Consider the following 11,742-nt stretch of genomic DNA (forward strand, 5'->3'; position numbering starts at 1 on the left):
GTGGAGTCCCCGTTGTCACAGGTTTTCAAGATGCAGTTGGACAGGGTGCCAGAGAACCTCATCCGGGCTCCCTCTCCCACAAAGGGTTGGACCAGAGGATCTTTTGAGGTCCCTTCCAACCTGGGCTGTTCTACATGATTCTAAAGCCAATTCCCTAACTTGGTTGTTTTTTCAGGAAAACAAAACAAGAGAGAGGCAGAATCAATAGCTAAATAAGAAGCAGGCCAGATCATTAGTTATAATACTTTACCCATTGACAAAAGGTATCGACTTCCATTGACGTACTATAATATGTATTTAAAGAGGAGATGATGCTTTACAGAAATATTTGGAGTGCATTAAGAAGAACAATTCCACCTGTGACAGAAAATCTATTTTTATTTTCCATCATTTTTTATTGGGAGGACCATTCACATCAAAAAATGATGTATCACAAGGCTATTCTCCTTTCCGAGCTCATAATTGGTGTGCTTACGGAACACTTCTGCAGACTTTAATTGCAAATAATAGATTTTTGCAGATTTATTGATCACCTATATAGAATTTAATCAAAATCTATATTTGTGCTATGGAATTAGCAACTAATAAAGATAATTATTTTATATGGGACATTATAGATTTCATAAAAAAATCTGGAAAGTATTATGTTTCTTTTTAATTTCACAAGTTTCATTCCACAATAAATTAAGTGGTACTGATCACAAAACATCTACAGATATAGGACTATTTAGGCAATGTTATCCTGGTGCTTTAGTTTTGTAAGTGCTGTACTAGAAATCTAAAGTGGCATAGGCAGCCACCTATTTCTACCGGTATACAGCTATTCATGTCCATTCTGGGAGTCTGACAGAGCAAAATCTTCAAGTAAAACTTTTAGTAAGCATTTAGGGTTTAAAAAAAGGTTTTAGGACTTGACCCACATTTTCAAATTAATTTGGAGATAAAGTTTTAAAAAAGCTCTGCACGACCTAGAGTGCCTGAATTTTTAGAATCACTGATTATCAAATTCTTCCCTTACATGTAGGACGAGGAGTTACAGTTTTAAACCAAAAGACAGGAGATTTATATTAGATATTGGAGGAAATCCTTCCCCATGAGGGCGGCGAGGCGCTGGCACGGGCTGCCCAGAGCAGCTGTGGGTGCCCCATCCCTGGCAGTGCCCGAGGCCAGGCTGGGGCTGGGGGCACCCTGGGCTGGTGGCCGGTGTCCCTGCCCGTGGCAGGGGTCGGACTGGATCACCTTTAAGGTCCCTTCCAACCCAAACCATTCAATTTTGATGTTTTTGACGAAAGTGGTTTTGACAGTTTGGTCTGGTAGAGCTCTTAAAGCTCTTTTTTTTTTTTTAAGCAGAGTAATGCCTCAACACTCAAAGTGTCTCCATGTTGGACACCTCACTCTCCGTGGAAGCCACAAACCACAGAGCCTGACCACAGGGCTGGACCACATCCACTCCTTCCCCCGACACTGGGGGCTGCCACCTACACTGCTGCACCCCCAGCCCCCCTGCTCCAGCAGCAGTGAGGGGGTGAATCCCAGCAGAAGACACCACCCCTGTCATTTAGCTGCAGTCCAACAGGCACATGTGCCTGAGATCAGGTTCCTCCAATTTATTCCATTACGAGTTAAGCAGAGTCACTGAAGAAAATCATTAAGACCATTTTGCTGTCACATCACCTGCAAATGAGTAAACAATTTACTGGAGCGCTTTCCCCTCTGTGGAGGCTGGACCTGGCTCACATTTGTTATGTGCAGAAGCCCCTACACTCACCCACTGAAATAAAAATTCAAGCTGAACTTTGCACTTCTCATGGGAAACTTAAATCAGTGCTTTTCATTACAAATTAAATTTTAAGTGCCACCTTCCAAGTAGGTGTTTTGGTTTAAAAACTGGAAAGAAAAAGAAGACAAAGTCAAAATTAAATAAAACATCTTCTCTATCTTATAATTTTCTTTCATTCATAACACTGAAATTTGAATTCCACCATATATCGAAACAGCTTTTGAAATGCTGACTTGGAAGAAAAATTTTGTTCTGAATCAAGTCACTGGAGACCACAGAGCACTCAGAGTATCTCTTACACGAGTGTGTGTGCAAGGTGCAATGGTGCAATTGTGCAAACTGTTACATTTTATCCAGCTTTTCTCTTCTTGTGTGGAAAGAAGGAATAAAATAATTTCATTCAATTTGTATTAATTTTCGCTGTTCTGATCTAGATAATTAACACTGTTATATATAGTCTTGTATCTATTGGTTAAACAACAGCGTGTGTGAACTGGCATACTCACATGTAGTGTGTCTGTGTATATATACACACACACACAGACATATGGGAACATGCAGTAAATGAAATGTGAATCAGCTTAATGTGGAAGCCCCCATGAAATTCCTGCACATCAAACAGAAAACAATTAATAAAAAAACAGACAAGAAACAAGTCAGAGTTTAAAATCAGCACCCTGAATGCCCACAAAAAGGAACTGTCTATCAAAACCAACCTAATTAATATTTTTTGTTAGCTGTTCTAGGTCTTTGGCCATCAGCTAGTCCATTTTAAAAGAACATTTCTATCATTTGTTTTTGTTGAGCACTTATTTTCATACACACTAAAACCTCCAAGTGATGTAGTTTCTCCTTCAAATGCAAATCCTCTGTAAAACAGAAAAGAAAACCTTCCTTTAAAGCAGCATGGTATGTGTATGCAGCTGACCACATGGCTCCAGATGTTTACAGCAGGCTGCTGTTTGTGTCTGGACTCACATTAGCAGGACAAATTTAATGGCATATTCTGGCAACTGGTTGAAGCGCTATTATATTTCATTACATAAAACAATTTTTTTAAGGCTGCGGGATACACACCACCCAAACCTGAAAGGTATCTCTGAGCTGAGCACCATTACTGAAGGTGGAACCTGCCCATTGCCCTGGCACTCACCTCTGCTGCGGAACTGGCTTTGTGGAATCGCTTAGGGATCACTTCCCTAGTGTCCAGGATATTAAATCGGAGGTCAGTGCTAAGCTTTTTGCAAAAGTCACGAGTGCCTATGTTTCACAGTGGACTAATGACAACCAAGTATTGTGGATTTTAGATTTCATAAAATCTCCACGAAGGGGACAGTTGGCAGGCACTGCAATGGAAGAAGAAGGGAAAAGAAAATCTAAAAGGCTCCAGCACAGATGAGAATAACGAAGTGCGAACAGTTACATATACAGTTACTGGAATGGCATTTGAAGCAGTGGTCCATCTCACAGGTATTTTTACTATTACATTTACCATGGGTATTACAGCAGTGCCCTGAGAGTAAGAACACAGCCCTGCTGCACTGGGAGCTGCACAGAGCCCTGCCCTCAGCAGAGGTGTGTTCCCATTGCCACCTTCCCTTGCTTCTGAAGCACTGCTGGGATCTGATTTACAGGGGAAAACGGCACAAAACTGTTACACATAGTCCAAAACTCCAAAGTTATAATTTTTCAAGGTATTTCCCAGTCACTGCCCAGTGACCTGGGAAATTGGATTAAGCAACTCTGGATCAAGCACTCTGGTTCCTCACAGGCTACCTTGGTCCAGCAGCCGCCTGTGCTAAATGGTGCAGGTGCATATGCAGACATCTTCTTCTCAAGCCACGAACAAGCTGGTCTTTGCCCTGAGCCCCCCTCCAGCCATCCTGCACACCCATGTCAGCACCCTGGTGCTGCCACCTCGCCCCTTCCCCACAGAGCAGGGTCTGGCTCTCACAGGAGTGGTTTTAAGAAGAGCAGAAGCATCCTTTCCACCATTTTTTTCCAACTAAAAAGTAATTTTAAAAGTCTTAATACAAAGCCTAGTAATCACAGGTAAAAATGGATCTCCTTTGGAAAGGAGACAAATTCTGGTGATTCATTTTGAAACTTTATTGCAGAAATAAGCTTCTAGCCTGTCATAATCACGTGCATAGCATTAGCTGCTACTGCTAATGACATTCTCTTGTCATCAAGTCACCGTCACTTTTGGGACAAAATACCATGTGCTCCAGTAAAATTAGTGGGGACTATGGAAATATAAAAACATAGATTATTGGGCTTTATTACCTTTTATAATAATATATTATTATTCTATTGATAAAGTTCAGTATTATCAAAATCTTAAAGATTCATTCTACTAGCAAAATTCAGTACCATCAAAATCTTGGAAATTCATAATTCCAGCAGTGCCCAGGACCGACAGTTCATCACAAGGCAATTGCATTTGCTGAGCCTTCACTCGGTGCCTTTTGACTCTGAGCAGTTATTGTGTGTCATGATCCAATGGAAATCCACATAATGAGGCAGCTGCAGACTTGCTTGAAGGCTCTAGCAGCCGTTTTAGCACGTTCCTTTTAAATGACAGAAGGTAAAGATAAGCTGCTGATCCCCACCATTTTTCCAAGAGATGTGCAGAGGTAGACAAAGGTCAAACTAGCCGTGGCTTGGATGTTTTTGAGCAGATAGTGCTGCCCTTTGGGGCCAGCTGCTGTGACCAGGCAAGACCAGAACAACCTGCCAAGGTCCCATCAGTCTCCTGATCTGAGGAAAAGCAAAAGAACAACTGAAAGAACAAACTGTTCTTGTAATCAGGGCCATCTTCACCAAAATTGGGGGTTTGGGGGAATGTTAATGCTGGTGACATTACACTAACGCCCCTAGAGCAGCTCTGGGCTCCTGCTCAGGTAAGCAAGCAGAAAATAAAAGCCAGTTAAAACAGCCTGTGCAAATCAGGAACTGGGTCCTGGACCTACGGTGGTCTTTTTTCTTTCCTTTCTTTCAAGTGAGCTGTGGGTCTGTTATTTGGTAGTGATGCTTGCTTGGTGAATTTTGACATATCACATATCGGAAAGGAAATCTTTACATTCTGAGACTAACAAATAGGAAAATCAAATTGGTTAATGCAAGAATCCTCCCATCTTCCCTCCCTCCAATTTTAATAGGGGATAAATATTTGCAGAGAAAGGGTGCTGTCTGGAGCTGCGTTTATCTCCTTAACCCCATGGCACCAATGCAATATGCGCTGAGGACACACACTGGTGGAGATGCTATCGTAAAGCCCTAGCCCAGAAGCCTCTTCTCTGGGCTGGGCAGATTAATTGTCACTGTGGCACTCATGTTCTGCATTGTGGTTTTGGGTGTTACTGTCACCCACCTAGGGCCTCAGATAAGAGTGAAAACCCAGCGCCACCTGTCAAAGTGTGTAATATCCCTTCAATATGCTTGACCTGATGATCTCAGCATGGCTGTGGAAGACGGCTGCAGCTGGCAGGTGCTTTCTGGAAAAGCACAGCCTATTTCCTTACTGTTTTTCCACACTGCTACATCTGGTGTTAAATGTGGATGACAGGACTTGGGAAGTCCCAAAGGCTCGTGTCATGTATTCATGGTTTAAAACAGTTATGTTGGTACTTACTCTTTGAAAGGACTGAGTGGTAACAGGTCACAGCACACCGATGGCACGCACACACACAGGCTCAAACCAGGTATCATCAAATGTATCAGCCAACAACCGGAGGGCTGCAAACCAGGTGCAAGTGCTAGATAATGAGTTCCAAAACTGTGTTAAAGTACTGGGGGGATAAGAAGGGATGAGGAGGGATGAGGAGGGGTGAGTGAGGAGCACCCTTACAAGGACATACATCAATAAGCATACCTGTCACAAGAGAATTCGGAGCTCCTGGCTTTCCCCTTGTCTTTTAAGTTGGAAATTTTTTTGCTACACTTTTTTGCCTCTTCAGAAAAAATAAGTTAAACCAGTCCATAGCAGTAACTACATCCCCTTTCTTCCATTTCTTTTCCGAAAGACATATTTTACAAATAGAGTTTGACTTCATTTGAAATCATCTCCTAATAGATTTCAGAGAAAATTCAATAATTTTCTTTTATCCTGAAGTGACTCAGTGATGGAAAATAGATGTTAAAAAAAAAAAAGAACAATTTATTTATCTGCTCTTGCACTTCCTTTGCTTTCATTTGCATATAAGCTGTTTGGCTAAATGGTGGGATAGGGAGAATGTGAACACTGCTCTCTCCTTGTTCTGATGATGTAATGACAAAGGGAGGATTATTTCTTAATTTTCAGTGTGTTAAGTGGGTAATTATTGTCCAATTAGACTTGCTATTAACCTCTCTGTATCTCATTTTGCCATCCATAAAATGAGAATAACAGCACTTACCACCCTCACTAGGATATTGTGGAGATTTATTAGTTAATGTACATACAGCACAATGAAAATGAAAAGCACTGCACATTAGCTAGAGCAGAATTATTAATAATAAATTGTTATTAGCTTTGTTAGCATGGCTGTAACTCTGGAAACATGGTGTGTCATTTGATGTCCAGCAATAGGTTGCCTCCCTAAGGGTTTCTCTTGTGAGCCTTGAATCTTAAGCTTAAGTAGATGGAGAATCTAGAAATTTGGATCTAGTAAAATGAAAAAAAAAAACAATTTTAATTGCTGCAGAGATTAATGTACCTTTTTTGTAAGTACAAACCAAAAAAAAAATCAGAAAAAAAAAATCTTCTAAAAGAAAAATTAGTTAGCTGGGAAAAAAAAAAAAATCTTAAACTCTTCCTCACCAAACCCATTGTGCTTGAGCAAATACCTTGTGTCACATCCTGTCCGTGATGTTCTGGTTCTTTAGAAGAAAGCTTTAAGGGGATGGAAGAGACATCTGGAGAGGTAACCTGCCTCAGGGGCGACAATGGGACCAGAGTTGGTCACTCAACAGCAGAAACGTGTCCTGCTGCAGCTGTACGAACAGGAGCGAAGGACAGAGAGGAGAAGGGACAGGGGCAGGAATCAGGTACTGCAGAATTACTAGTAACATCCTGGAGACACAGCTGGTGGTTTTCCTGGTGGAAGGCTCCCTTAACATCCATCCTTGTCTCCTGCCACTGTGTATATATCTCCTTTCCACTTGTGCTGAAATGAACTGAAACCTGTAAATTTTTTTGATTTACCACAGGGATTCCACCAAATCTGGGAAACTCCTACATCAGAACAATGTTCCCTCACAGATGCTTTGGAGACAAGGTCTGTGACAGTACCTGTGGCCACAGGCATTGACGGGGTTATCGGAGGAACCTTTTGGTTTAGCACACTGCTTTAAGCAGCTTTAGAAGCAAAGCTGCTTGGGCCATGATCAATTAACTAAGTTCCATAACTACAAGTCCAGTGCTAATTCACAAACAATCTCAGAAATTGTGTGTGTGTGGAACAAGAAATCTTAGATGTTGGTTAAAGTAATCTCTTCTAAAATTTTATCCCAATTGTATTATACTTTCTCCAGATGGCTGTTTTTGATGGATCGGGAAAACCCCAACATCCTCTGGCAGATGCGTGGCGATGCCAGCAGTGCTGCCCAGGCACCAGCAGTGGCCTCGTCCCTGCTCCGTCCTGGCACCCCAAGGTCCAGCTGTCACATCAATTGCTTAATGCCTGTGTACCAGACCAGAGGTGGATGACCAGTAATCTTTGATTCGAGGAAAAGTTGCCTACAGGCACATGGTCCCCCACTCAGCTAACTGCTCTTTCTCCTACCTTCATGGTGATCAGCACCCTACGGCACTGCTGGGGCAGGGACCCACGGCCCCCGACCGAAACATGACCACGAGGACGTGGGCACCTGCGGGGTGTCCAGGTGGGGCTGGTCAGGTACCATGGAGAGCAGCATGGGACCAGCTGTGCTGTTACTCTCTAGGCTGTAAAAAATTGAAACAAAAATAATAATTTAAAAAGCTGTAGTATTTGGCCAGAGCTTGCGGTCAACAGTGCAGCCTCCAGACAAGAGCAGCTCACAGCCTGAGGTGCCTCTGCCTTGCGCCTGTGGCCTCCTGCTGCGAACGGCCTTTACCGACCCGCAGGCCGGGGCAGAGCCACAGGGACCCCGTAACGGGACCCGCACGGTGTTCCAAACCCAGCTGTCTTCTGTTTCACTGGTGGAACCCCAGAGCTACACACCGCTCCTGTGGCTGCAGCTGCCACTGGGAGCAGGTCAGGCTGTTTCTGGGGCTGCCAGGATGCGCTTCCTGGCCTGGAGCGGCACCACCGGGGTCTCGGCTGGTGACTGGGACACGGGAACTGCTGAGTCCAGTCCTGTGCGGGTCTCTCAAGGACTGGAGCTGCTGGTCTGCAGAGCACAGTGATGGCCCCTACAGCCTGTCAAGAGTTCTGTTGGGCAGCACGAGTCTGTGCTGCTGTCTGAGAGACTATGACTTTATGTCAGTCAGGGATAATTTAATTAAAGACTATACTAACCGATGCATGGGAACGTACCAGTAATGAGTGTATTTTATCCACTAAGGAACAAGTACATTTTCAGAAACACTCTTTCTTCAGCTCACTTCTCATTTAAACATTTGGATGGTTTCCAGTAGCTTGCTGTTGCTCCTTCTCCCATCTGTCCCACTGTGAAATACAAAACATCATTCTGCTCGTGTATATATGTGTGCATACATGCATACAACATATACATTCATATTTAAACCAAAAATGATGTTATACCTTCAGTCATACCATCTGATACATCCCAGGCATGTGAAAGCAGCAGCTGGTTCCTCAGTGCCAGCGCCAGGGCAGAGTCAGGTGCACATTGAACCTGAAGCCAATGTGGGATATCGAGGTATAGCCGCAGGAGAGGGGATGCCTTGTCCCTAATATCAAGTTGTACTGCTTTACTGATAAAAATTCCTGGGCTATGCCCCAAAACTGTGGCCACTAATTGAAAATTCGGTGGCTTTTTCCTTCCTACATACTGTGAATAGCTGGAATTTCAACCAGCCACACAAACACCCAAATAGTATTTTCTTTTTGAATAAACACAGAAAAAATGAGTATTACCTGGGGTACTTGTCAGCTTTGTCTAGCCCAAAGAGAACTATCAATCTGACTTGTGGTTCATAGTCTCTAAAGAAAGTGGTGACTGAATAACTCTCATGATTGTCCTACCAACAAATCACTTCTAACAAAAAGATCTATGGATACCAAACTGCAGCACAACTGCTTCTCCAACACAGGAGATTAATATGGTGACGTATGTAGGTGTAGCAATAATGTGTTAATGAGTTATTGATTTTTTTAATTAAACTTCACTGGTATCATATTTTCAATCTAAATGAATGCATCATTAAAGTAATTAATAGCATGGTGATAATGGGAACTGTCTGAAATTGCAATTAATCAGTGGTGCACAGTCCTCCTGTAGCACCCTGTAAGGCAGACCAGGAGCCTCGGCAGTGACACTGTACCTGTCCCTGATGGATGCTGTAAGGAACCGGTACAGCAGAGCTACAGGCACGGGGAGCTGGGCTGCGCGGTGCCTGCTGCTTGCACAGCCGCCGTCCATCTGTCACCAGGTGCCGCACTGCTGGGGTGCTTGCAGGCATGCTGGGAATTAGCAACAATGTAATCACTAAACAAACACACACACACAAAAAAATCATCAAAAAACCAAACCACGAACAAACAAACAAACAAAAAAACCCTCCCCAAAATAAAAAAAATAAATAATTAAACCCAGAAACAAATCCAAACATTCCAGACCACTTGATTGAAGCCATGCTCCAGAGCTCAGCCTGAGCAGCCCGTAACCGAATGGATGAACCTTTTCCTAGTGGTACCAAGACACATTGCTCTAGGTTTTTTTGAGTTGCTTCTGTTCTTTTCTGTTTTCAAAGCATCCCCGTCCCCATGGAGGCCAGACGGGTGTGAGCTGAGCTGACACCCAGCCCTGGAAGGATGCTGCATGATCAGCAGGCACTGCGTGCCCATCTCCGGCTGTCCTGCCTTCCCCTTCAAGCTAAGAATGAGCAATCACCATTCATACAGCACTTAATTTAAGAAATTGGATTTTTCTCCTGCTGATCAGTCATATTTGAAAAGCATCCTGGCTGAGCCATTGCAGAGTTAGCTCTTCTCCTCCTACACACACCAAAACCAACCTCAACTTGTGCGATGTGAAAATGGCATATTAATTTAGCAGTTCTAGCTTTGCAAATAGTTGCTTAGGACAGAACACATAAATGAGTAAACACATTTGAAAGCTTGGTATTTTTAAGCACAGCATTAAAAAAAAAATCAAACTCACATATACTACGTTACACAAAGTATAAATAATAATAAATAAAAAAAAATACTTAACTGTGATCATAATTACAGAACAATTCCTGAAACTGAGGAGACATTTTCACAGCTGAAACAGAGTGTTCAGGTAGAATATTTTTTTTTAAGATACTTTTTTTCTTATAAATAAAAAGCATCTAATTTTCTCAGAATAAGAAAGTCTATTTAAGCTGTCATCCTTGGGCTGGGAATGGGGCTACAGATGTGGTCACTGATGCTCAAGTTCTAGCCCTTCCACAGCTTCCACGTATTTTAACATAAAACCTCACCAGCTATTTTTAGCCTGAACTGATTTTGTGTGATCATATCTGTCTGTGGCAAAAACACAATATCAGACTCACCCTTACGAAAGTTATGACTTTCTGTAACTTTTTCCAGGACTTGTTCTGCCCTTTTAACCCTGGAAGAACGGTGCGATAAATTCTGAATTCTCCTGCTATAAACCAAAGGAAGAAATGTCCCAGCTGAAAATGAGAGCTAGACAGCAGGACTCTCTCATAGCTTACCCCATCTTCTTGATGAAGACACCTGACTTACCTGTCCTTGCTGTGTGACGGCATCGGACCCACCGCAGAACCATGTAACTGGATTAATCTGATGCCAACGAGGCTGGTAGCTCGCTGGAGGCAGGGAACGGACAAGGGACAGGGGAAAAAACCTGAGTGATTCTTAGGGGTTCATATAGAACTCAGCTTAAAAGCTCTTTTATTTAAACAAGTTGCCACTGCTAACAACATTATGTCCTTCTCTTGTCTTATTTTAAAAGAAGTGCTTCCTTTAGGGCTAATTAAGCTGATGAATAACACTTCCAAAGATTGAGCAGTTTAACTGATCACAACGCAGTGATGCTGGGGACCCTGGAGAGGACCAATTGCTGCTGTGCACAGCTGGGAAAATTACTGTGCCCCCTCTGTATCAGGACACGGAACGAGAGAAAAATAGTACCTCATTAATCTTCCTAACGAACCTCTTCCAAACAAGATAATTCACAATTTTATGGGACACATGGGGTTGCTGTGGAGATTTTCTAAGCTGCCTACCAAACTGCAAATCGAAGCGCACAAAACCAAAAGCCAGCTGACAGCAGTAACATGGCAAACCTACCTGCGGTCTTCCCCTCCTTCGAGTTAGCAACACCACCTCAGAACCAGGGATGGGATAGACATGCCTGTGGAGAGGTATGTTTAGCTTTCATGATTACTGGATAGAGGATGCAGTCCAAGCAGCACAAATGGATAAATGGGAGAAATAAAGCGTTCTGAGTCAGGAGCTGGGGTACCTGTACCGGCACTGGGCATCTCCGGAAAAATCTCTTTGCTCCGCTGGTCATGCTGCTGTTCACCAGCTGAGCACGGCTGTCCTTGACCACCTCTGGAACGTGAGAGCAAAAGGTACTGAAACAATCCTGCCTATGCTTCACTTTTCTACGTAGAAGGAAGATGGTGCCTTACATCCTCCCTAGGCATGAGACACAGACTCTGTTTAAAATTTGAAATTAATTACTCTAGATGTAGTACTGTTAATCTCACAACATCACAATCATCTTCTTAATGTTCACAATTCAAGATTGAGGTCCCAACCTTTAACGGTATTTGTATGTTTATTACTTGCTCAATA

At 42.9% G+C, this 11,742-nt stretch overlaps 2 long non-coding RNA genes across 2 annotated transcripts; both read right to left on the reverse strand.

Moving 5' to 3' along the window:
• Positions 1 to 4,107: 4,107 nt before the first annotated feature.
• LOC121092153 lies at positions 4,108 to 5,880 on the reverse strand. Its single transcript, XR_005829207.1, has 3 exons — positions 5,655 to 5,880; positions 5,415 to 5,538; positions 4,108 to 4,540 (listed from the first exon to the last, which is right to left on the reverse strand). It is a non-coding gene; the product is annotated as an uncharacterized LOC121092153 (long non-coding RNA).
• Positions 5,881 to 5,884: 4 nt separating this feature from the next.
• LOC121092154 lies at positions 5,885 to 9,381 on the reverse strand. The gene is made up of 3 exons (XR_005829208.1): positions 9,252 to 9,381; positions 8,509 to 8,602; positions 5,885 to 8,412 (listed from the first exon to the last, which is right to left on the reverse strand). It is a non-coding gene; the product is annotated as an uncharacterized LOC121092154 (long non-coding RNA).
• Between the last annotated feature and the right edge of the window lie 2,361 nt (positions 9,382 to 11,742).

This window comes from Falco naumanni, chromosome 8 (assembly GCF_017639655.2).
Source record: "Falco naumanni isolate bFalNau1 chromosome 8, bFalNau1.pat, whole genome shotgun sequence".
Classification (NCBI taxonomy): Eukaryota; Metazoa; Chordata; class Aves; order Falconiformes; family Falconidae; genus Falco; species Falco naumanni.